We start from the raw sequence: 27,766 nt of genomic DNA on the forward strand, positions 1-27,766 counted from the left end.
TCTTCCTTCCATCTGAAGCACTCTTTCGCACTTATCCACATGGCTCCCTCATTCCCTTCATGTCCTTTAAATATCACCTCATCAGTGAGGCATGCCCTGATCTGACACAAAGCAACATCCTTTCCCTTCTTAGCACCACCTGGCATACCCTCTATATTTATTTATTTACTCCTTTACTGTTTGTCCTTCTATACTAGGATGCAGGTCCCATGGGACCGTTGACTTTTTGTTTTGTTCACCACGGTATCTCCACAGTCTAGAACAGGGTTCAGCCCATGGTAGATGCTCAACCAGCTGTATGTTTTTGCTGTTGACTAGGAGTCAAATAGTCTGGAATTCAGTCTCAATTACAACCTCATTGTAACCTCCCTGAGATTCACCTTTCTTAGCTGTGAGGTGGAGACTTTAGTATCTGCCCTGCCTAGCTCATGGGGCTGCCGTGAAGACCCAGTGACTCACTGTATCCAATGTCTTAACCGTTAGACAGAAAGATTAGACATTTTCATAGGCCATAGTCCCATGGCCCAAAATGCAAAACAGAATATGTAGAACTCAATAAAGGAATGTTTGATGATTTCCTATATAATTCCCATAGGGAAAAAAAGAGTCAGGGCCCTAGCCTAAGAAACTAGCACGTTCTCACAGGGAATTCTTTGGTAAGTTGTGATCTTAAAATGATCAGTACATAAAGATGGAGAGACGAGCACAAAACCGAAGGTGAATACAAAAGAATGTTAAACATGGACAAGAATGGTTTCAGGGAGGCTGTGGCCAAAAAAAAGCTAAGGTTTGCAAAAACGTTAAGGACGAGAAAAATTGATTTGGGGGCACATTTGAAGCAAGAAGATAAATGACAGGATTGTGCCAACAGATGACAGATTAAAAGCAGAACTCGGGTCTTAGTTTGCTTCCAACAAAAAAAATGGTCTTTAGATTTGAAATAAGAAATCCTTAAAAATGAGATTTAAAGAGCAACAGAGATACAGAAAGAGACAGAACTCTGCTTCATTAAACGAGGTTAAGCCTCCAATGTAATTGCCAACCCAATCCCCCACTTCATTTCATGGGTCTTTTTCTACTCCGCCCCCAAGCTTAGCAATCAGGTTACCCATCTAGTTCTGGGCGTATTCCCACCTCGTTCTACAGCTCAGTCTGAGGAAAGAGACAACTAGGGAGCCATATCAGGTGGGTAGAGGAGTCTCTCTCTCCTTATCCATGACCAGACTAGAAGGGGCATGAGCAGGTAGGCACCCATGTGCTTGGTTGTATTGCATATATGTACAAGTGCATTTCTTTACTAGGGAAGTCAAGGGGGTGTCTTCTGATGACAGTGAACTAGGCTTTATTGTAGCCAAGCATCTCCTCCACCAGAGGTAGGAGAGTTTGGGGTGTATAAGGGCTATTGCTCCCCTGCTGCTAATAAGTCAAACAGAGACATACTTTTGGATTTTCCAGCTTCCCATTAAATACTCCAAGAACAGCTTATAAGACCTTACCTTCTCTCTGGGAGCCCCACAAAATGTTCCCGAGATGCAGGAAACCCTGGGAAGTATGTTGGAGAGATGTCCCAAATAACAATGGCTGACCGTATCTTTCAAAGTGATACCCTCTGCATCATTCTGGATGGATAGCAATGTTCACCATCCCAGATCATAATTCTGGCCTAATACAATACAGCAAATGTAACCATTTGCTTCACATCCTAATCCTGCATCCAGATCTCCTTACGCCCTCTTCTCCCATTCTTTATATTGCCACTAATGGAAAGTATTTTTCAACACTTGATTATTGCTTTGATTAATATGCTTTAATTCACGTATAAATTCTTTCCTCTAGAATCTGCTGCCCCTCTCCCCACTGATCTGTCCCTATCATGCTCTTCTTGACCTCTCCTTCTCATAGGCCAAACTCATACTTTACCCATTGTCTCCCTGATAGACTGATCTTGACTATTGTAGTCTGGACTGACCACTGGGTTTCCATGTGGTCATCTAACCACTGGGATCCAACTCTGTCCCCCAGTATGCACCCCATTCCCAGTTCAGAGGCATGGCTTCCGTTTTGACTTCCACTCTTTGTTCTGATTCTTACAAATAGTTTATGCCTTTTATCTCTCAGAAGGACACTGTCTTCATTCCAGCTGGGGCTGGTGGCTGGGACCTGCCACCCACAAGGAGCCTTCTCAGATACTGCCTTTCTGTCTGCCTGGGCTTCTGAGCACTGTTCCTCTGGGGCCTCCCCCACCATATGTCGTCACTCTTCATAGCTACTGTGTCAACCAGCCACTCACTTAAACCATGACCGGAGATAGTCATACTCCTTGGAAACCAGACCTACTGATTCAACCTGGGAGGTCAGCTTCCCCACCTACTTTCCATGCCTTTTTCTTTCTAGGAAAATCTATTCCAGACCATAGTCTATCTAGCTGACCTGCTATATTTTGCTGTGAATTCTTTCCTTCCTGACTCACTTTGAAATATAATAGTTCTAAAATACATGAAAATGGGATTCCCAAACAACTGCCAGTAACCAATTGACTTCTTGAGGGGCAGAAACTGAGTCTCATTAATCTCTGTAACCTGGGACAGCAAGCAGCCACAGATTTTATGGGAAGAAAAACCAGAGACTAGAAAAAATGCTAATCTCTGTTTCTAAAAAAAGGCAAATTTCAAGATGCAAAAGAGAGTTAAGCAGCAAAACCCTAAGTGAATCCTTACATTTTTGCTTTGTGAGCACTTGGAAAAGAATGACCTGGTCACCAAGAAAGGGGTATGAGATTGATTTAATTTCCTGATTCTGAGGGGATCGGACTCAGGATATATATGACATAGAAGTTGTGTATCTCGATTTTTTTTTTACTATATAATGTTTCTTTTCTTTTCTTTTTTTTTTTTTGTATTGTGGTAAAATATATATAACACAGAATTTACAGTTTTAACTATTTTTATGTGTACATCTCAGTGGCATTAAGTACAATTCACATTGTTGTGCAACCACCTCTAGAAAATCTTCATCTTCCCAAACTGAAACTGTACCCATTAAACAATAACTCCCAGGTCCCCTCCTCCTCTAGCCCCTGGCAACCATCATTCTACTTTCGGTCTCTATGAATTTGACAGTTCTAGGAACCTCATGTAAGTGGAATCGTGCAACATTTGTCCTTTTGTGACTGGTTGATTTCACTCAGTGTAATGTCCTCAAGGTTCATCCATGTTGTCAAGTGTGTCAGAATTTCCTCCCTTTTAAAAGACTGAGTAATAGTGTGTCTGAATTTTAACAAGACAAATTTTCTCCCAACATCCTGTGGATAATCGGCAGGAATGGGGGCTGAGGGATGGGATACTGGGACATTTCGGAGTCCGTGTCATGTGGGGGAAGTTCCGCGGTCCTCTTGCCCAGACTGCCTGGGACAGCACTTCTAACAATGTCTTAAATGAGGACAAAGTAGGGCTGCCAAGCTAATAACATGTGAATGACACAAAATTGGGCATAACAGCTCTTCTGTTGAATGATGAATATAGATTCAAAATCTTTAGTATATTATAAAGATAAACTGAAACCAAGGAGATGAAATTTAACAACAGTAAATGTAAGATACCAAAATTAGGTTAAAGGGCATATGTGCGGACACACACACACACACACACACATACACACAGCAGTACAGGATGGCGTAAACTGGCCTAAGAGCAGCATGACCAAGAGTTGTGGGTTTTAATTGACCACAAGCTCAGTCTGAGTCAACAGTGGAATGTGGTTGCCAAAAAAACAACTAGTGTGATCCAAAGGTGCATTAATAGAAGCACAATGTTCGAATCGAGGCAGGAAATAGCTCCTCTGCTGGCTTTGCTGGTTAGGCCGCACCTGGAATGTTGTGTTGGACTGGGTTCCGCAGTTTCTGAGGGACAGCCAAGACCAGGAGGGCATTTGGTGGAGGGCAAACGGTCCGGAAAACGTGCCTTGTGAGGGGCAGGAAACAAATCGGGGAACATAGCAGGTAGAGGAGAAGACTACGGGGGAACACAGGAGGTGACTTTAAAATTTGGAAGGCTTGCCTTCATGTGGCCTTAGAAAATGGAACTGGAACTCATGGATGGAAGTTATGGGAAGGTTAAGTTCTCCTTAGAAAAATAAACAACGTCCTTATCGTTGATGTACCAGACAATAGAATGGGAGGGTGCAGGAGTGAGTTTCTCATGGTTGGAGGCAAGTAATGAGAGTTGTTTGAGAATAGTGGTTCTCAGGAGCAATTCCCCCCCAGGAGATAGAGATATTGTTGATCTATACTAATATGCTTCTAAACACCCTACAATGCACAGGGTAACCCCCAGAACAAAAAATTATCCAGTCCACAATGCAAATAGTGCTGAGCTTGAGAAACCTGCTTTAGAAGGAATTCCTACACTAAGAAGGTTAAGAACAGAGGCCCAAGCCCCCTGGCTGGATCTGGCCTGCAGATTTTTTTCTTTTTCTATCACTTGTCAATTTCACATAAAGATCTGAATTCCAATCTTCCTTTTAAAAAATCCTTACATTGGGTCTACGTTCCGGCATGGCAACAACTGCCTGGAGCTGCTGAGTAGCTGACGGCTCTTTTGGATGAATCCAGAGCTCTCTAGTTCATCACAGTCGTCACCTCATTACCTGTTAGATCACCGCAGGCATTTGAATTTGCGACTCCCTGGGCCTTTAATTCAGTGGTTCTCAACTTTGTCTTCGTATCAAATCACCTGGGAAGCTTTAAAAAATCCCAGTGCTGAGGCCGCACCCCAGACCAATTAATCAGACCCTCTGGGGGTGGGCCCCAGGAAGCAGTGTTTCTTACAGCCCCCAAAATGGTTCCAAGTTTCCAAGGTGTAGTCAAGGGCAAGAACCACGGTTTTATAATGGAATGATAACCCGTGGGAAGAAGCTGCAAGGCAAATAAACTCATACCCAGCAGACAGAACTTTCTAGTAGTCAAAGAATTTAAACAAGCTTCAGAAGTGAGCTCCACATTTCTGGAGGTAATCAAACAAGAGAATTTTCAAGAAGAAATCCCTACTTTAGGATACTTAAAAGGGAGGGAGACTGGACCAGAGCAGAGGTTCTTTACCCTGCGTGTGGGTGAGATTCACCTGAGGAGTTTCCCCGAGTACAGAGGTCCAGGGCTCACTCTGGAAGATTATAATCTAGTAAAGTCAGGTAAGGGCTGAGCAGGTACGGACTGAAAAAGCTCTCCAGATGCTACTGCTAAGCGCTCCTAGGGAAGAACCACTGAGCGAGGTGGATGACCTCTACAAGCCCCAACCTCAACCTTGGCAATGACTCAGGTTCTTTAAAAAAAATCTGCGTAAATCTTCAAACACACACTGAAATAGAAACATAAATAAGATGACCACCATGGGTTGGGGAGTATTTTAACACAGGAAGATGAGGTTAAATTTGAAGCTGCAAGATTCTCTGATTCAGTCTAACACTGAGACCTAAAGGATTCAAGGAAGGAACTGTTTTCTAGGTTCCAGCTCTTTTTCTGACATACTTCACATGTGATGTTTGCTTACATAACCTCTCAAAAAGCAGCTTATGTGCTTGTGTCAGAGTTCTTAGCTTCAAGCAACAGATACTGACGCTGCCTGCTTTAAGCGAAAAAGAAATCCATTGAATGGTTATTGGGACAGCATAAGAAGGCTTTAAAATATGCCTGCCTTAATAAAGTGTGATACATCAATTTGATGACTTATTATACAGCCATTAGAAATTATCATACAGATTAAAATGTATTGGAGTATAAAGGTGTCCACAATATAGGACTTGGTGAGAAAATTAGGTTATAGAATAAGTCATAAGCTATGACACAATTCATTTTTATAATAGCATCTATTTATATTAATAGTTATATACAAAATCTGGAAAAATCTGAAGAGCATATATTTATATTAATAGATATATGCAAAATCTGAACCTTGGCCTAACCCTCACACCTTATACAAAAATTAACTCAAAATGGATCATGGACTTAAATATAAAATGTAAACCTATGAAACTTTCAGAAAAGAAAAAAAACACAAGAGAAAACCTTTAAGATCTAGGGCCAGGTAAAGAATTCTTAGACTTGACACAAAAAACACAATCTGTAAAAGGAAAGATTGATAAATTTGACCTCATCAAAATTAAAAGCTTCTGCTCTGGCAAAGAACTGTTGAAAGAATGAAAAGACAAACTGCAGACTGGGAGCAAATATTTACAAACCCCACATCTGACAAAGGACTAGTATCTAGAATATATAAAGTACTCTCAAGACTCAACAGTAAAATAAAATAAAATAAAATAAAATAAAATAAAATAAAATAAAATAAAATTAGAAAATGGGCAAAAGACATGAAGAGACATTTCACCAAAAAGGATATGTAGATAGGAAATAAGTACATGAAAAGATGTTCAATTATTAGCCGTCAGGGAAACATAAGTAAAACCACAATAAGGTATCACTACATACCTACCAGAATGGCTGAAATAAAAACCAGTGACAACACCAAACGCTGGTGAGGATGTACAGAAACTGGATCACTTACATACTGTAAAACAATGCAACTATTTTGGAAGATAACTTGGCAGTTTCTTACAAACTAAACACGTAATTATCATTTGATCCAGCAGTTGAGCTCTTGGGCATCTATCCCAGAGAAATGAAAACTTATGTCCACACAAAAACCTGTACATGAATGTTCCTAGAGGCTATATTTGTAATAGGGAAAAATGGGAAAGGTCCTTTAATGGGTGAATGATGAAAGAAACTGTGATATATCCATACCATGAAATACTACTCAGAAATAAAAAGGAATGAACTATCGATACACAAAACAATTTGGATGGCTTTCCAGGGAATTATGCTGAGTGAAAAAAGCCAGCCTCAAAAGGTTACATAGTGTATGGTTCTTTTAATGTAACATCTGTGAAAAGACAAACTATCAGAAGTGAAGAACAGATTAGGGGTTAGGGGTGGAGAATGGGTTGGGGGAGAGGTGGGTGTACTTATTAAAGGACAATATGAAGGACCCATGTGATGATGGAACTGTTCCGTATGTTGACTGTGCTGGTGGATGCACGAACATGTGATAACGTTGTATAGAGATAAATACACACACACGAGTACAATTAAAACTGGGGAAATCTGAATAAGATCAGTGTATTGTACCAATGTCAATATCCTCGTTGTGATGTTGTACCATAGTTTTGCTAGAAGTTACCATTGGGAGAAACTGGGTAATGAGTATGCAGTTCTCTGTATTATTCTCTGTATTATTTCTTACAAGTGCATATGAATCCATAATTATCTCAAAATTAAAAGTTTAATTTAAAAAAATGCATTGGCATGTAAAGATGTCCACAATATAGGGTTTTGTGAGAAAATTAGGTTACAAAATGGAATAAAGAATACAAAAAAGAAACAATTTATTTTGATAATTTTGTGTATTTGTATTAATAGATATAAAATATGGAATATATGCTGAAGTGATAATAATGAATTCTTCTGGGTGGAGGGACTATGGGTAACTTTATCTTTTATTTCTGTGTATGTTTTATTTTTTCTACTGGACACATGGATTAGTGGGGTGAAAATAAGTAAACATTTAAAAAAAGAAAATAAAAGGCTGTTGGGTAAGTAGTTCACAGAATCGCTGAGATGTCTGGAGAAAGAAAAGTGGGGAAGAACAAGGAGGGGCTGGGCAGCAGGAATCTCTGGCCAGGTTCCCTCAGAGGGTCTGGCTGGGGCAGCACTGTTGCTGCCCTGGCTGCTCTGATGACGTAACTTGCCCATCAGCATCGCAGGCAATGGACTGGGTGCCCCCAATTCCCTGCTACCACTTACCTCCAGAACTTTAATCTTGCTGCAACCACTACTGCTGCAAACACACACACACACACACACACACACACACACACACACACACACACAGGGAGAGACGGAGACAGAAAGAAAGATCTCTCTGGTTCCTGCTTCCTGGTATCCTTTGCTCCTGACCCAAAGCCTGGAGCAGGTACTCAAGCAAATCTCATCATTTTCAGGATCTGGAGCAAGAACACAAATGGAGGTCCATATACTATATGCTTAAACATTTAAAAGTTATGAATAAAACCTACAAACTATTAAAGTATGTTCTATAATCCAATCCTGACAGATATACCTTCAGAGCATCCTGGAATGCCAAGTTCAGATTTAGAATTCTGACTCCTTGGAGATCTACACTTGAAGGTGAGGGTATGGGGGAACCCCCAACCCCCCTGGCCTGTGGGCCACCCCACTTCTCTTTCCACTCCTGGCTCTTCCTTCACACAAGCATGTAAACATCAGAGCTCCATTCACACCCTCTCTTGTAAAGAGTCATTTCTTGGCCACCCTTTGGGCTTCAGGGTGCTGATGCAGTCCACCCTCAGCAGGACAAACCTGGGGAAGAGATCTGTGTGGACTTAGAAATGAGTTGAGGCTGTTTGACCAGGTATTCCAGGATCCAGGATACCTGGAATGTGGTCTATAAGGAGGGGTGAGCACACCTCCTTAGTCCTGTGGACTCCTCACTCCATGGGAAGGGACACAGCCAGAATCTGGCTCTCCCTAGCTGCAAGGGAGTCCAGGAAAGTGAGGTCTGACACTTTCAGCTTCTTAGTAGAGGACAGGTTCTGCCAGCTACCAAGACTCATAGCATGGGGAATTCCAGAAACATAGGAAAGATGCTCAGAGCTGGGCAGCCTAAAAGAAGAATAAATGTTTACTATGATGCTTTAGCACTTAGATGTTATCCATTGCCATCTCAGAGATTCATACATGGTGATGATGATGATGATGATGGAGGCTAATATCTATTGAGTATTCATTTCTGTCAGGCACCATGCAAATCTCCTTACATACTTTATCTTATTTCATCCTCTAAGCTGTAGCCCCTTTTGTTATTGCCACCTCCATCAGAGAAAAGAAAGCTGTGATGCTAAGAGGTTAGATAACCTGGGCAAGGTCACTTGGGCAGCTAGTAGCAAAGACAGGCTTTGAACTCAAGAATGCTTGGCTCCAGGGTCTACAAGCTTTACCACTGCACAGGGTATCCTCTATAGAGTAGACTGGTAGAGATGATTTTGAACCTAAAAATCAAAATGTGTGCTAATAGCTATTTGCCTTGACTGTAGAAAACCTGAATAATACCCCCTACAAATGTCTGACCCTGAATGGGGACACCCATTGGGGTGAATTCACTGTAGGTGTGTCCCCTGGGGCAGGCTATCAAGCTGAGTTGAATGATATTTTACCACTGTTGCCCTGATACCCTTTCCTCTCACCAGTCTTCTTTAGGACCAAGGATTCCCAGAGGGCAAAGTTGTAGAGATAGGGCTAAAGAGTCCCAGTAGCAATGGAGAAGAAATGGTAAGTGATTGGGAGGTAAGCATGTGTCATCCTGGTGCATAGATAGTTGGCCTGGTTTAACGGAAAAATGATCCAAAATGGTGTCTGGGCAGAGAGAGGATCCCACTAGAAATAAAAAGTCAGCGCTGGGCTAGAGCAGTGCTTATCCCACTGCGGGGTGTTTGTTAGTGATGGCACCAAGGTAATTTCAGGTGTCACACAGCCATCAACTCACAAAGAAAGTTATTCTTTTACAAACATCTTCCAATCCTTCTGATTACATCAAGGAGACTTCTCAGTCTGGTGCTAAAATGTCCTTAACACCTCTCTTGTTTATTCACCTTTTGAACAAGGAGACAAGTCTCAAACTCAGTGTCTAACAGACAACAATATCTAAAGGATGAAACAACTCCATTTTGTCTTTATTGTATAAGTTCTTAAAGTTCCCTCCAATTTGGGGATATGATGCTGGTTTTTTACTTTTAGTAATGATCAGGCTCACTTTAATAATGATCAGGTTCACTTTAACTATAAAAAGTGAGATGATATAAAGAAATTTTACAGAAATAATCATAATGTTGTTAGGGCAGAAATCACGAAGGTGGCATGTAAATGACTGAAGTTTGAGAAACGCTGCCCTGGAATATCTCCAATTCCCTGCGTTCTCTCTCTTGAGAATCTGAGCATGGTGGAAAGGGCACCGAAAATTACAGAACCCCAATAAATAGTATCCACATCTTTCCCCCTTCCATTTTATTCTTTCATTTTATACTTAGAAGGGGGATTCTAGACATGAATACATCACCTCTTTTAGTATGTTAATAAATTATCAGAAATGTGTCCTTGCAACTCACAGTATCATTACACAGGGGTTGGGATGGCTGGGAGGCAGGGACAGGGTGGAGGGAAGGATTAGGGAAGGGGCAGTCGCTGATGAAAATAAAGAAGCATTTTCAAGGTCTGCAGCTAAGCCTCAAGCCATCACTGTGTGAGCAAGGAAGGGCTAGAAAGTTGTTTGTGTGAAATGGAGCGTAAACTGCAAACGTGTTATTGCGGTGGAGGAGAAGGGAGCAGAGATTGAGGGGGTAGGGATGGAAGGTGCGGACAGAAGGAGGGACCCACTTAGGAAGCATCCGCCCCCACTGCAAGTGGGAGACCGTAGGAGTTTGGCTGTCCTTACTTACACAATACCAGATAACGCTGCAGCTCACACGCCGTGTTTGTTGCTGCATCTCCATCAACAGATGGAGGTAATAAAGAGGCTAAAAATGGAAACACAAACTGGTGTGTAGCTTTGTTGTGGCAGTTTGTCATGAACAGTCAAGATTCCCTCGCCAGTAAGTGTGCTTGTCAAGGTCACCCAAGACCTCTTCGGTATTGAAACTAACAAGACACTTGGTTGGCCAGGCTGTAGCAAGGCCAGGGAGGCCAGTCTCTTGGGGCGTGAGGTTGGCTGCTGCCCACTTGTGATGAGCCCAGCTCAAGCAATGGTTTGGCTTCCCTGGGGCTTCTGGAGGCTGTTAGTTCCAGCTTTGGTCAATAACCTATGTAGTTAATCAACTTAAAGGGAGTGTTGTTAGCAATGGTTCTTGACCCTGGCTGCACACTAGAATCACCTAGGGAGCTTTAAAAATAATACCAGTCCTAGACCTCACCCAGGACCAATTGGTGAGGCCTCGGATATCAGCATTTTTTAAAAGCGCTCCAGTTGATTCTCATGTGCAGTCAGGGCTGAGAACCACTAGGCTAGATCATTAGGGGCCAAGTTCAGACACAGATACACAATGGCAATCTTGTTCCTTCTCTAGTCTGTGACTTCCTACCTCTCCCTAGTACACTCTGCATTGGGGTGGGTATAGGGGATTGGCATTGAGAGAGCAAGAGACAGTAATTTATTTAAGCAAAAACCAATTGATGCAGTTTTAAGATTGCTTCCAGTTTTATATGAATAATGCTGTAACTAACCAATAACCTCATGCACAAACCTGTGTATGTATCCATCATTTATTTTCTTGGGATAAATTTCTACCCTGAGTAAAAATGTATGAATACCTTCTAAAGTTTGTAATGTAGATTGTCAAATTGTCTTCCAGAACAATTGTTCCAATTGATATACTCAAGGATGCATGAGGGAGCCCTTTCTCCATATATTTGATGGCCTGGAGTTTATCTTTTAAAATTACTGGCCAACTTGATTGGTAATAAATTCTACTTAACATGATTTTACTTTGCACTTCTTTAATGTTCGATTTTTCCGTTTGTATATTAGTCATTTGTATTTCTTCTTTTCTGAAATAGCCATTCATTTAAGTTGACCATTTTTCCATTGTGGTGTTCATCTTTTCTTACTGATTTTTTAATGCTCCTTATTATACTTTTATAAAAGGTATATACTCTTTATATGAGATATAAAACTCTTAATATACTTCTCTCTATATACCTCTGTATTAAGGGTATTAAAATTTGTGTCATTTACATTACGAATATTTTTCTTGGTGTCATTTGCTCTTAATTTTATTTGAGACTTTTTAGATATATAACTGTAAGTTGCTTATGTAGCCAAATTTACCAGTCTTATCCTTTATGGTATCTTCCACTGCTTTTAGGTTTAAAAAGTTCTCTTTTTATCTCAAAATGTTCTTATAATTATTTTATGACCTAATTTCTAATATTGAATGCTTTGCTTCATCTGGAATTTGTTTTGGCTAACAAATTGCCTTAACTCCAATACCCAAATGCCAACTCCATCACATACCGAACATAAGAGCCTATTTGTGAGTTTTCTTTTTTGTCTCATTGATCAATGTCTGTTCTGTCTTGATCTATTAACACACTGTTTTAATTACTACAACTTTATCATTTAAGATCTCACAAAGTACATCATTCTTATTTTTATTTTCAAAAGCATTCTGTCTATTCTTCATGATTCTCATTTGAATATTTTTTTGGAAAAGTCTTGTAAACTTATTACAAAATTAATGGATGTTAAGACAATATTGTCTGAAAATTTTGACAAATAGGTCTATGGATCCAAAGAGAGAGTCCAGGAATGAGAAATGTAGTATTTTATATCTGTGAGAAAAGAGAGGACTATTCAGTGATTGATTTTGGACAAATGCTTATTCAATTGGAAAACATTAGAATGCTACCTTAGATTATATACAAAAAGATTCCAGGAAAATTGGCAAAGTCCACAAAGAGTCAGTTTACATACAAGGAATCCTAAATGGCCAAGAAATATATAAAAAGATTTTTACCCTCAGTGATAATCGGGGAAATGCAAATAAAAACAATTAGTTACCAATTTTTTCTTCCATATGACAGGCAACATTATTTTTAAAATATACTTTCTTAATAGTAGAGTTGATGAGGTTGGGAGGAATTGCTGGGGGAGTATGGATTAGCAAAGTCACATTGGAGGGAAATTGGGGAGGATCTATTAAAATTTAAAACATTCACACCTTATAACCCAGTGAATCCATCTAGAGAGATACTAGCATGTGTACACAGTAAGGGCAAGGAAAAGCCGGGCTCTACCAGTTGCTAACATACTGAAATACTTCTCTTTGGGTTGGTAGACAGCCCCACCTCAAGTCCTACAAGTGCTCTAAATCCCCACTGCCCAGGGCACTTTAACCTTTTCCCCTCAGCCTCAAACTGTCCCTACTGTCCCGTGATCCAGCAACTAAATAGTTATAATGAGTTAACTGACTGGCACAGAGGGAGCTCGGACTGCCCTCCAGCCCTGGCCCAGGGACTGTTGTAGCTGGCTGGGGATATTTAACTGTGGTCCCTGTGTTAAAAGATGTTCAGTGAAGCATTGTTGTAAGAACTACAGATCGGAAATAACTTGAGGCAGAAACTGCTAACAGCCTGCCAAATATCCTTGTCTCTTTCAAAACAACTGAACCTAATACCATTACTGCCTGTCAAAAGAATACATGTCCCAGGTTTCCTTGCAGCCAGGTGGCCATGTGATTAAATTCCAGCCAGTGAACGGTGAGCTGACAGTTGTATGGGACTTCCGGGAAATGTTAAAAGTTAGGATGGGCACCCTTCTTTCCTTCCTCCATGCAGTCACCTCTATTGAGGATGTGATGGTGGGGACTGCAGCACCCATCTTCAACTACAAGGAGGTGAGACACACCCAAGGTTATAGAGAGCTGGAAGCTTGGGTGCCTGGTAACTTCTTGGAGCTGCCATGTAGACACAGACTGCCTACTTCTGGACTTCCTTTAAATGAGATGAATTGATATCCTATTCAAACTGCTGTTGCTTTGGGTTTCTCAGTTATATGCAGCCAAGTTAAATCACAATGGATACAAAGCTCAATGCCTATTTACAGGGAAATGGCTAAATCAACCCTGATCTATAAAAAATGTAAATTGGAAACAATTTGAGGCAGCATATATAGGATGAACACTTTGCAGAGACTGAGTTAAGTCTACAGGCATTAACATTTTGAGTGAAAAAAGCATGTTGCAGAATATCATAATTGTATATGTGTACTACTCCCTAAACCCCCAATAAAGAATGCTGGTTTTTTCGCCCGATTTTTCTATACATGGAAGCATAGGAGAAAGACCGAAAGTATACTACCTAAATTGTGATAATGTTAGTAGCTTTTGGGGAGAGGACAAAAATTGCTGGGGGATGGTCAAAGGACACCATATCTTTGGCTGCAGTATTCCACATTTTTACAAAAGGAATGATTCATGTACTACTTGTATGGTACAAATTAATTAGGTTTCCCACATACCCACCAGCTGACCTTCTTAAACTGTTTACTTGCCTGCTGCTTGCCACCTGCAGGGTCCACATTTGAGAACGATCAGAGCTTAAGACTCAGACCTGGAGGAGCAGCCTCTTTGGCACACAGAGATTAGCTTGAAAGCCACCACCTGAGTGCTTTCTGTTGGTGAAGTTCAAGGTTCTTTCAGAACCCCTCTGTCACACAGACTGTATTTCTTACAATACCACTAAGTCTAAAGGAATGAAATAAAAGTATTAATCTACAGGGACAAAGAAAGTGAGAGGACACAACAGCAAATGAGAAATTACAATAAAAAATTGGACGCAGCACCCAGCACAGCAGAGCTGAGAAAATTGCACTGAACGCCTAAAGTAGGAAATACTGCTGGAGAGAATCTTCTAAAGGCTGAGCTTTGGAGTCATTGGGTGTTGCAGAAAGCAGGAAAGAGGTACAAGTCTGAGCAGCAGCACCCTGAGCTACAGGCCATGCACACAACTGGGAAATTATGCTGCCCATTCTTTAGTCACTTATTCTACAGAAAAATTGACTCAGATGACCTCAAGCAGGGAGACCTCAGACAGAGTGGTGAGAAGGGGAGGAGTGTTGGTATAAACCAAGGGGAATTAGGTTAAAGTCATCCTCCTATGTGGTAGTTATTCATTGGTCCCCTGACAGATTCTTCTGTTAACTTCTCATTTTTGAATGAGGCCAGTTTTGAGTCTGCTAGTTGCTTGAGAATAGTGTGGGGACAGGGTAGAAGGGAGCAATCTGGGCAGTTGGCAGTTTTATCTTTTTTTTTTTTTTTTTTTTTTTTTAAACATCTTTATTGAAGTATAATTGCTTTACAATGGTGTGCTAGCTTCTGCTTTACAACAAAGTGAATCAGTTACACATATACATATGTTGCCATATCTCTTCCCTCTTGCATCTCCCTCCTTCCCACCCTCCCTATCCCACCCCTCTAGGTGGTCACAAAGCACCGAGCTGATCTCCCTGTGCTATGCGGCTGCTTCCCACTAGTTATCTATTTTACATTTGGTAGTGTATATATGTCCATGACACTCTCTCACCCTGTCACATCTCACCCCTCCCCCTCCCCATAACCTCAAGTCCATTCTCTAGTAGGTCTGTGTCTTTATTCCCATCTTGCCACTAGGTTCTTCATGACCTCTTTTTTTTTTTTTTTTTTTTTTTTCCCTTAGATTCCATATATATGTGTTAGCATACTGGGCAGTTTTATCTTAATTTTATTGTCTCAAAACAATTCTTACCAGGTTTACAAGTCTTTAGCCTCTGAGGCAGATCTTCTCTCTGGGTGGGGTCAGAAGCCACAAGGGCTTTAAACAGAAGGACCCCTCTCATTGTTGAGATGACTTTAGGAAGACCTGTTGGGGCTGTATCAATCAGTGCCTGCTCATGAAGACAAAATACTCTAGGTATTTTAAACAGAAAGAATTTAATACAGGAGGTTGGTTCTAACAGTCACGGAAGGATAAGGGAAGCAAAAAGGGAAGGATAAAATTACTTAGAAATTAGTAACTGCAGGAACTACCCCTAGGCTATAGGAGCAAAAAGGAAAATGACTGCTATATCATGACTGCTATATCACAGTGATTGCTGGAGCATCTGCTACTGTTTCTGCTGCCTTAGGAACCACAGCCACCTCCACCTTGCAAGAAGCCAGGAGGTCACATTCCCACTAACACTGTAGGACCCTGAGGCCCCCTAACTGTCCAAGAGGTGGAGGGTCTGCTACACCCATGAGTTGTGTGCTGCTAAGGTTATAGGAATGCTCACTTCAACCTCCATACGACATGAACAAGAAATTAGAAACCTGCATTTAACCAACACTTCTGTTGCTGCTAATGCTATGTGAGACACTTCTAGAAGCAAAGCATGGTTTCTCCCTTCCATTTGTTTTCCAGTCTCCTGCTAGGAACTCACATTGGGCAAACTGAATTGGAAATCAGGTGGCAAGGGATTCTGGGAAATGTAGTTTTCAGGCTTTCAGCATCTTGCAACCCAAAGGAAAGCATGGAAGAGTGGAGGTAGAAATGAGAGAGAAGAAATGACTGAGTAGCTACTGCAGGAATTTAGGTGAGAATGAATGGTAGCTGGGACTAAGATGACGGCAATGGATGTGGTGAGGGGCAGTCTAATCCAGTATATATTCTGAGGGGAGAATCAATAAGATTTGCTCATGGATCAGATGTGGGGTATGAGAGAAAAAAGGAGTCAAGGCTAGCTCTAGATTATTCTTTTCTTGAGCAAATGGAAGATGAGAATTGCCATTTACTTAGACGACTAAGACTATGATAAAAGCAAGTTTAGGTAACTAGTAAGAGTTCAGTTTGGGACATGTTTGGTTTGAGATGCCTACTAGATGTCCAGGTGGAGATATCTGAGTAGACAGTTCAGGGGAAAGGAGATAGGAATTTGAGATGCAGTAGTTTATAAGTGGTATATAAAGTCATGGGACTTCAGATCTCACTAAGGGAGTAAGTGTAGACAGAAAAGAGATGATGTCCAAGGATGAATCCCTGGGATACCCCAAGTTCGAGATCATGGAGACAAAAAGAAACCATCAAAGGAAGCTTAGAAGGAGAAGCAGAGAGGTGAAAAAAAATGCCAGAAGAATCTGGTGTCTTGAAATCCTGGGGAACAAAAAGTTTCAAGAAGAAAAGGGTGCCAACTGTGTCAAATGCTGCTTATAGGTCAGGTTCAGTGAAGACTAAGAATTGACTTGAGTTTAGCACTATGGATGTCGCTGGTGACCTTGAGAAGAAGTTTTACAGGAGAAGTGGGAACATAAGCGTGACTGAAATGGGCTCCAGGGTGAGTGGATGGAGAGAATATAGAGTCAGTGAATAGAGATCTCTCTTGAGGAGTTGAGATGTAAAGAGAGGAATGAATATAAATGGTGCTCTAGTTGGAGAAGAGATGAGGTCAAGACAGGATTATGTCTCTCTTTCCTTTTTAAGATGGAAGAAGTATCAATTTATTTGTATGCTGATGGGAAGGACCCAGTAGAGAGGGAGAAGGCTGAAGATGCAGGAGAAAAAGGGAAGGATTGCTGGAGTCATGTCCTTGAATAGACAAGAGTGGATTGGATATAGTACACAAGTGGAGGGGTTGGCCTTATCTAAAAAGACAGACCATAACATCATATTAACAGGAGAGTAAATAAAGTATATAAACACAGCTACAGGCAGGTGGGTAGAGGCGGTGGTAAATGTTCTCTTTCAATTGCTTCTATTCACCAGTGAAGTAAGAAGCAAGGCCATTGGATGACGGGGGATGGGGAGGAGGTGTTAGAGGTTTAAGATGAGGTGAGAAGGAACTAAATGGTTACATAGGGGAATGGGAAAATGGATTAGGGAAATGTAGTATGATTGCTAGGAAGTGTTAAGGATCCACTTGAGATTAGAAATGGTAAATTTTAAGTGAGATTAGTCATCGTGCTTGTGCATTTTCTGTGTTCAACTGTCTGGGTGCAGGCATTGGGCACTGAGTGGGCAGAGAATTGATTTTAACTAGGAAATACGGCACTGTGAGAGAAGGTCAAGGGAGTTGATGACATAAGCAAAAAAGTGATTATTGTGTTTATCCATGGAATTTACACTGAATAAAGAGGGAAGAGTGGGTATGAAGGAGGTGATCAATAAACAGAGAATTCAGTCCTTTAAGTTAAGTTGTCCCATATCCTCAGGGCTAAAATTATTGTCCTCCAGGCAAAGGGGTCTTTGAGGGTATTACCTATCTATTTATATAATAAGCATTTATTGAACACCTGCTATGAACTGTCCAGAGAGGATATTTGGTTACTTACCTAGAAACATTTAAAATATCAAGGAGATAAGTTAGATCCAAAGCAGGAGGTGTCTTAGGTGATTAATGAGAACAGAGATTTACTTTATTGTCAATAAAACTTTCAAATAGGTTGAAAGATACATACCTAATTGAAAAGTACATACCTGTATCAATCAAAATAGCTTAAGTCAAAAAGAATTTATTCATGGATGTAATCGAAAAGTTTGCAGCATAATAATGGCTAATGTTTATTGAGGGCTTATCGTTAATGAAGATCTGTTCTAAGTGCACTGCATTTATAATCTCGTTTAATCTTATTAGCAGAGCCAGGATTTGAACTCAGGCAGTACGCTTCCAGACACTGCACTCCTAACCACTGTACTTTACTGTCTCTTGAAGAGATAGCTTCAGGCAAAGCTGGATCCAGGGATTCAAACATTATCACCAGGACTCAGTCTTTTCCTCCCACTCTGCTCACTTCTGTGGTGAATTAATTCACATGCCTGCTAGGTTCTCTCCATTCATGGTAGCTGCAGGCTTACACCATCCTTACATCCAGCATTTCCAGAAGAAAGTTATTTTCTCTTTCTGAAAGTACTAGACCTACACAGGTCTATACTTAATGATATGACATAGATTCACAATATCGTTAAGTTAAAAAAAAAAAAAACAGCTTACAAAACAGTAGCTATGGGCTGGCCCATAAATAAACAAACAAATGCATTTATAATTGGAAGGATGTAAAAAAAAATTAATGACAGTTGTTTCTGAATGTTATGATTTGGGAGACTTTTTGCTTCTCAGTATTTTCATTTGTTTCTCCATTGGAGAATGTATTATCTGTATAATAAAAATGTTGAAAAGAAACAAAAAACTCAATATAAGCTGACAAATGTATCTCCCTAAATTGTTCTCTGTACCTAGGTAGATCTTCCACTCTTATACTACTAAAATCTATATCACAGGAAATTGATAAATTCAGGGTGACGACACCAGCAGTGACATTCTTATCTGCTTCCTTGTGGTTAAAGAGGGAGTATCAGGAGGTCAGCTCTACCATATTGTTGTACAGGTGAACAGGCTTAGTATCTTCCCTGACATTACAAATAATTCACTTTGGAAAAATTCTGAAATGAAATATTAGCTCTTTTTTGGAAGCCCTGATGGGGTAATATTATTTAGTGGTCCATCAAGAATAAGAAAGGAGATGGAGATATATGTATACGTATAGCTGATTCACTTTGTTATATAGCAGGAGCTAACACAACATTGTAAAGCAATTATACTCCAATAAAGTTGTTAAAAAAAAAAGTTAACTTGCATTAGTGAAAAAAAAAAGAAGAAGAAGAAAGGAGATAAAGAAACCAAGGGAGTCCCAACATGAATATGCAGCCCAAATTCCAAGTACCAGGCTGAGCTGGAACTAGCTGTTTAATCCCCACCACCAAGGAGTTTACAGTCTTATTAGGAAGGCAAGGTGGTAAGATAGGGTGGATATAAGACAATGTGGGTTAAATAATGCAGGATGGGAGGTGGGGGCGTGTAACAGCACTGACCCAAAGGAACATTATGGGTAAAGCTGATCGTCAATCTCCCCATTCATGCTTTTTTGCACTAGTTTCCCCCTTCTTCACCCTGCAGTATCTGTGAGAACATGGACAATTCGACCTACTTGACACTGTTTCCTCATGTTTAAAATAGGGATAGTAACAATCTGTGTCATGTTTATTGAGAGGATTAGATTAGTTAATGCATCTAAATGCTTTGCCCAGTGCCTGCTACTGAGTAAATGTGCAGTAAGGAGTGCCTATTATTGTTATGATTATTGTTGCCAATGGCAAAAGTAAACCGTCATGGAGAGTGACAAAAGGCTTGGAATCTAACAAAGTACTTAAAATCAACCATGGTTCCTAGTCTTCTAGATTTGGTTCCCTTCTATAGGCAGTACTTTGTCCCTTGAACTTTTGCCCTCTGATTTTATCCAGAGAAGGGAGCATGTGTAAAACCTTCTCTCATCCTCACTCCTAACCTCTTTCTTAAATGTGGAATATTCTTTCACATCCTCTCAGCTCAGATGTGAATGTTGCATCTCACACAACCTGCAGACCATGTGACTTCATTTCCCAGCCTTTTGCCTCATAAGAACCACCCTCTTTGGAACATTCTTCTCACATTTTATAAAACTCGGCACTAGGGAAATTTTTGAAAATGACACTGAAATAAAACTGAATAATAAGACTTGATTGGTGCTGAATTGGGCGACTGGGATTGACATGTATACACTGATGTGTATAAAATTGATGACTGATTAAAAAAAAAAAAAAAGACTTGATTGGGTCCAAAGACTTAAGGGAATGAAAATGTCATTTTATAATTTCAAATTCAAGGTCTTACACGCAGAGTATTAGAGTGGGAAGGAAGATTCAAGATACTGCTGATGCAAAAGAGAAAACAAAGACTCAGAAGGAAAAGGACGAGAAAGAAATGCGTTCTGTGGCTGCTATTCTGTTTACAAGCCCAGTTCTCCATTCTTCTTATTAAATTCATGTATTACCTGGAAGCTCTTCTTCTGTGTGAATTATTCCAAATTCTGCTTTTTGCTTTTGTTAGCCGGAGTCACTTTCTGTTGCCCGCAACTCAGTAACCCTTACTGATTTACAAATAAAGAAAAAAAGGGGAGTTGCCGCTGCTTTTGGCTGAGCCATGTGGCTGACAGGGTCTTGGTGCTCCGGCCGGGTGTCAGGCCTGTGCCTCTGAGATGGGAGAGTCAAGTTCAGGACATTGGTCCACCAGAGACCTCCCAGCTCCATGTAATTATCAAATGGCAAAAGCTCTCCCAGAGATCTCCATCTCAACGCTAAGACCCAGCTCCACTCAACGACCAGCAAGCTAGAGTGCTGGACATCCTATGCCAAACAACTAGCAAGACAGGAACACAACCCCACCCATTAGCAGAAAGGCTGCCTAAAAGCATACTAAGGTCACTGACATCCCAAAACACACCACCGGACGCGGTCCTGCCCAACAGAAAGACAAGATCCAGCCTCATCCACCAGAACACAGGCACTAGTCCCCTCCACCAGGAAGCCTACATAACCCACTGAACCAACCTTAGCCACTGGGGGCAGACACCAAAAACAATGGGAACTACGAACCTGCAGCCTGTGAAAAGGAAACCCCAAACACAGTAAGTTAAGCAAAATGAGAAGACAGAGAAACACACAGCAGATGAAGGAGCAAGGTAAAAACCCACCAGACCAAACAAATGAAGAGGAAATAGGCAGTCTACCTGAAAAAGAATTCAGAGTAATGATAGTAAAGATGATCCAAAATCTTGGAAACAGAATGGAGAAAATATAAGAAACGTTTAACAAGGACTTAGAGGAACTAAAGAGCAAACAAACAGTGATGAACAACACAATAAATGAAATTAAAAATTCTCTAGAAGGAATCAATAGCAGAATAACTGAGGCAGAAGAACGGATAAGTGACCTGGAAGATAAAATAGTGGAAATAACTACCACAGAGCAGAATAAAGGAAAAAGAATGAAAAGAATTGAGGACACTCTCACAGACCTCTGGGACAACATTAAATGCACCAACATTCAAATTATAGGGGTCCCAGAAGAAGAAGAGAAAAAAAAGGGACTTAGAAAATATTTGAAGAGATTGTAGTTGAAAACTTCCCTAATACGGGAAAGGAAATAGTCAATCAAGTCCAGGAAGTGCAGAGAGTCCCATACAGGATAAATCCAAGGAGAAACACGCCAAGACACATATTAATCAAAGTATCAAAAATTAAATACAAAGAAAAAATATCAAAAGCAGCAAGGGAAAAACAACAAATAACATACAAGGGAATCCCCATAAGGTTAATAGCTGATCTTTCAGCAGAAACTCTGCAAGCCAGAAGGGACTGGCAGGGCATATTTAAAGTGATGAAATGGAAAAACCTACAACCAAGATTACTCTACCAGCAAGGACCTCATTCAGATTTGACGGAGAAATTGAATCTTTACAGACAAGCAAAAGCTAAGAGAATTCAGCACCACCAAACCAGCTTTACAACAAATGCTAAAGGAACTTCTCTAGGCAGGAAACACAAGAGAGGGAAAAGACCTACAATAACAAACCCAAATCAGTTAAGAAAATGGTAATAGGAGCATACATATCAATGACTGCCTTAAATGTAAATGGATTAAATGCCCCAAACAAAAGATATAGACTGGCTGAACGGATACAAAAACAAGACCCATATATATGCTGTCTACAAGAGACCCACTTCAGACCTAGAGACACAACAGACTGAAAGTAAGGGGATGGAAAAAGATATTCCATGCAAATGGAAATCAAAAGAAAGCTGGAGTAGCAATTCTCATATTAGACAAAATAGACTTTAAAATAAAGACTACTACAAGAGACAGAGAAGGACACTATATAATGATCAAGGGATCAATCCAAGAAGAAGATATAACAATTGTAAATATTTATGCACCCAACATAGGAGCACCTCAATACATAAGGCAAATGCTAACAGCCATAAATGGGGAAATCGACAGTAACACAATCATAGTAGAGGACTTTAACACCCCACTTTCACCAATGGACAGATTATCCAAAATGATAATAAATAAGGAAACACAAGCTTTAAATGATACATTAAACAAGACGGACTTAATTGATATTTATAGGACATTCCATCCAAAAACAACACAAAACAATTTCTTCTCAAGTGCTCATGGAACATTCTCCAGGATAGATCATATCTTGGGTCACAAATCAAGCCTTGGTAAACTTAAGAAAATTGAAATCGTATCAAGCATCTTTTCTGAACACAACGCTATGAGATTAGAAATCAATTACAGGGAAAAAAACGCAAAAAACACTAACACATGGAGGCTAAACAATACGTTACTAAATAACCAAGAGATCACTGAAGAAATAAAACAGGAAATCAAAAATACCTAGAGACAAATGACAATGAAAACACGATGATCCAAAACCTATGGGATGCAGCAGAAGCAGTTCTAAGAGGGAAGTTTATAGCAATACAAGCCTACCTCAAGAAACAAGAAACATCTCAAATAAACAACCTAAGCTTACACCTAAAGAAATTAGAGAAAGAAGAACAAAAAATCTCCAAAGTTAGCAGAAGGAAAGAAATCATAAAGATCAGATCAGAAATAAATGAAAAAAATGAAGGAAACAATAGCAAAGATCAATAAAACTAAAAGCTTGTTCTTTGAGAAGATAAACAAAATTGATAAACAATTAGCCAGACTCATCAAGAAAAAAAGAGAGAAGACTCAAATCAATAGAATTAGAAATGAAAACGGAGAAGTAACAACTGACACTGCAGAAATACAAAGGATCATGAGAGATTACTACAAGCAACTCTATGCCAATAAAATGGACAACCTGGAAGAAATGGACAAATTCTTAGAAAAGCACAACCTTCCAAGACTGAACCAGGAAGAAATAGAAAATATAAACAGACCAATAACAAGCACTGAAATTGAGACTGTGATTAAAACTCTTACAACAAACAGAAGCCCAGGACCAGATGGCTTCACAGGCGGATTCTATCAAACATTTAGAGAAGAGCTAACACCCATCCTTCTCAAACTCTTCCAAAATATAGCAGAGGAAGGAACACTCCCAAACTCATTCTATGAGGCCACCATCACCCTGATACCAAAACTAGACAAAGATGTCACCAAAAAAGAAAACTACAGGCCAATATCACTGATGAACATAGATGCAAAAATCCTCAACAAAATACTAGCAAACAGAATCCAACAGCACATTAAAAGGATCATACACCATGATCAAGTGCGGTTTATCCCAGGAGTGCAATGATTCTTCAATATACGCAAATCAATCAATGTGATACACCATATTAACAAACTGAAGAAGAAAAACCATATGATTATCTCAACAGATGCAGAAAAAGCCTTTGACAAAATTCAACACCCATTTATGATAAAAACCCTCCAGAAAGTAGGCATAGAGGGAACTTACCTCAACATAATAAAGGCCATATATGACAAACCCACAGCCAACATCGTCCTCAATGGTGAAAAACTGAAATCATTTCCTCTAAGATCAGGAACAAGACAAGGTTGTCCACTCTCACCAGTATTATTCAACATAAGTTTGGAAGTTTTAGCCACAGCCATCAGTCAAGAAAAAGAAATAAAAGGAATCCAAATCGGAAAAGAAGAAGTAAAGCTGTCACTGTTTGATACTATACATAGAGAATCCTAAAGATGCTACCAGAAATCTACTAGAGCTAATCAATGAATTTGGTAAAGTAGCAGGATACAAAATTAATGCACAGAAATCTCTTGCATTCCTATACACTAATGATGAAAAATCTGAAAGAGAAATTAAGGAAACACTCCCATTTACCACTGCAACAAAAAGAATAAAATACCTAGGAATAAACCTACCTAAAGAGACAAAAGACCTGTATGCAGAAAACTATAAGACACTGATGAAAGAAATTAAAGATGATACAAGCAGATGGAGACATATACCATGTTCTTGCATTGGAAGAATCAACATTGTGAAAATGACTATACTACGCAAAGCAATCTACAGATTCAATGCAATCCCTATCAAACTACCAATGGAACCTAGGGGCAGGACAGGAATAAAGACGCAGAAGTAGAGAATGGACTTGAGGACACGGGGAGGGGGAAGGGTAAGCTGGGACGAAGTGAGAGAGGGGCATGGTCTTATATACACTAACAAATGTAAAATAGGTAGCTAGTGGGAAGAAGCCGCATAGCACAGGGAGATCTGCTCGGTGCTTTGTGACCACATAGAGGGGTGGGATAGGGAGGGTGGGAGGGAGACGCCAGAAGGAGGAGATATGGGGATATATGTATATGTAGATCTGATTCACTTTGTTATAAAGCAGAAACTAACACACCATTGTAAAGCAATTATACTCCAATAAAGATGTTTAAAAAAAAAAAGGCAATTAAGAGTCAGAAGAAAACAAGATACAAAGAGGACTAGAGAAGATGGAGACAGTAGTTGGATCCTATGACTGTCCAGATTTTGAAGGATTCCAGTCGTAGTCTATTTCCTTAAAAATAAGCCCCCACCCCACCTTCACCATTTCTTAAAATTAAAATGGTCCCTGGTCCCTGTGATTGAGGTGGCACCTGTTTTTTGTATTAATCAAGACTCTTTCTATTACAAGTAACAGAAAGGTAACTAATTAGTTGGCGCAAAAAGCCCAGGGACCATGCTTCTGGCACGGCTAGATTCACATACCATCAGGAATCTGATGCTCCATCGTTCAGTCCACTCTCCTTTGTGTGTGTTTCATTCTCCAGGGTTTCCCCTCTTGATGGCAGAGATGGCCATTGGAAGCTTCAGGCTTATTTTGTACTAGTTTATCATCTCAGAAGAAAAAGTTTCTCTTTCCAGTAGTTTCAACAAAAGTTCTGTGGTTGATGCCCACTGGAAAGTGCTGAGTAGCTTTCAATCACTGAAATGTGATTGGAAAATTGTGACTGACTAGGCTTGGTCATATGCCTGCCCTTGAACTAGGCTCAGACCACACACACCACATAGGAAAAGAATGAGGGAAAACGCTCTAAGAACGGTAGAGATTATGAATTGCCCTCCATAAGTTTTTGTCAAGTTCTTTCTGGGTAACAAAACACCCACATATTAGCCTGGAATATAGCCACCCAGAATCAAGACTACATTTCAAAGGATCTCTTGAAGCTAGAAAGCCAGGTGACAATGTTCAGACCAACTGAATACAAGTGGAAGTGATGCAGGTCACTTCCAGGAAACGTCCTCAAAGAGATATGTCATGATTTTCTGTCCTTTCTTCCTTACCTGTGTCCAGAATGTGGACAGGATAGCTGGAGATGAATAAGTCATCTTGGACTTACATGGTGATTTGGGGATGGAGGAAACACATGGTTGAACCTGGGTCCTTAACACTGTGGAGCCACATCAGCACTGAATCATCTGTATCTTCTTTCATGTGATAGAAAAGTAAACATATGTCTTGTTTAACTGAGTGTTATTTGACAAACCATACAACCCAACGTAATCTTACCAGAACCCCCCGAAAGGAAAATCCTGGCATTCCTGGAAAAAATAGGGGCAGGGATGATGTGCAGGCATGTCCACTGTCTCACTCCCTGAAAAATTTTATCTCAGTCCTGGTCATTACTCTGGTTGGAAATTTGAAGAGGTAGATCTGCCTGGCTCTGATGTATCTGAATATCCAGAAATTTCAGAGTTTATGAATTCAAAGACAAAACTAATTTTAAAGTTGAGCCAAGCACAGAATTATGAGAAATAACCCTATTCACGTTTTTTTCCCTAAAGAAAAAAGCACTTGTCAGAGTGGATGAATCCACATTTAACCTTGTAACTTTAACAGTGAAGTGTAGAAATAGCAGTCTCACAATGTGGAAAACTGTTGAGAATACATATTAGAACTTCTTTCAACATATTTGTTTTGACATTTTTATTAAGAATTTGAGTGAGGAATTAATTAAATTGTAATCAAACACAGAGATGGGATGACGCCAATAGAACGGTTCATGCCTTGAATAATGGAATCAGAATTACGCAACATCAGAACCCCAAGAGGTTTAAGTTTTTCATAACTCCCCACTGTACAGCTGAGAAAACTGAGGCTCAGAGCTGTCAACCCATTTGCCCAAGGTATACCTGGAATCTAGGGTAAAGCTGTTGGCATTCCTTCTTTCTACTTTTTCTTTTTGAATAAATGAAAGCTATGTCATGATTCAAGATTCAAGTAGACTTTTTTTTTAATGGAGGAGTGAGATGATGAGATAAGGTACAATTTAATCAGGTCAAATGTGTAAGGACCTACATGTTGGGTCCAAAAAAGCCCACTGTACAAGCACAGTATGGGGTAGATGTGCCTTAATCAGCAGCACTTGTAAGAAACACTTAGAGACGTTATCTGGCTGAAGCTTGAGCTGTCAGCAGTGTGATGTAGCTACAAGAAAAAGATGATGGAGTCATGGGAGGCATTACTAGAAACAGAGTTTACGGAAGGGAGGGGAGAGTCCTGTTGAAGTTTTCAGTCTGTTGAGCTTTTCAGTCTACACTGGGGAATTCCTCATTCAGTCCCAGGTGTCAGACTTCAGAAGTGATATAGACACATTAGTTCAGATCTAGGATGGAATTATGTGAGGAATGGTCAAAGGAAGTTAGGAAACTGCAAAGCACTCTAACTAAGAGCTTGAATCTTGGAGTCCGACTGCCTGGGTTTCATCCCAGCTCAGCCAATTACTGAGTATGTGTTCATTAAGCCTTAATCTCATTGTCTGTAAATTAGGAATTATAATAGTACCTGTTGCTGAAGATAAATGAGGTAGTGAATGCCAAGTGATTTGCATGTTACTGGCACAAAACAAGCACTCAATGAATGTTAGGATTAAGGAAACGACGTGATGTGAGGATAATGGTAACAATCCCATAGGTTGTGGTGAATATTAAATGAGCTAACACATGCCCAGTGCTTGAAACAAACTTCCTAGTTATTATCATCTGTAGGAGAGGGATTGGCCTAAGGTTTCTAGGGATGGGTCTGGTTTGGGGACAGAATATTCCCTTAGCTTGGGCTAAAGTCCACAGAGCCTGACCAGATTATTCCCCAAAGAAGGACCCTGAAAAAGGATGTTCAGTTTGGGGAGAGAGAGGGGTGCAGTGAGGGTGGTGGTCACTCAGACATTTCACGGGGGTACTCACTTGGTGAACACCCGGACAGGATGACATGGCACTGCGGAGTGGCAGCCCAGCTGCGTTCTTGGCCA

This window comes from Eubalaena glacialis, chromosome 13 (genome assembly GCF_028564815.1).
Source record: "Eubalaena glacialis isolate mEubGla1 chromosome 13, mEubGla1.1.hap2.+ XY, whole genome shotgun sequence".
NCBI classification, from domain to species: domain Eukaryota; kingdom Metazoa; phylum Chordata; class Mammalia; order Artiodactyla; family Balaenidae; genus Eubalaena; species Eubalaena glacialis.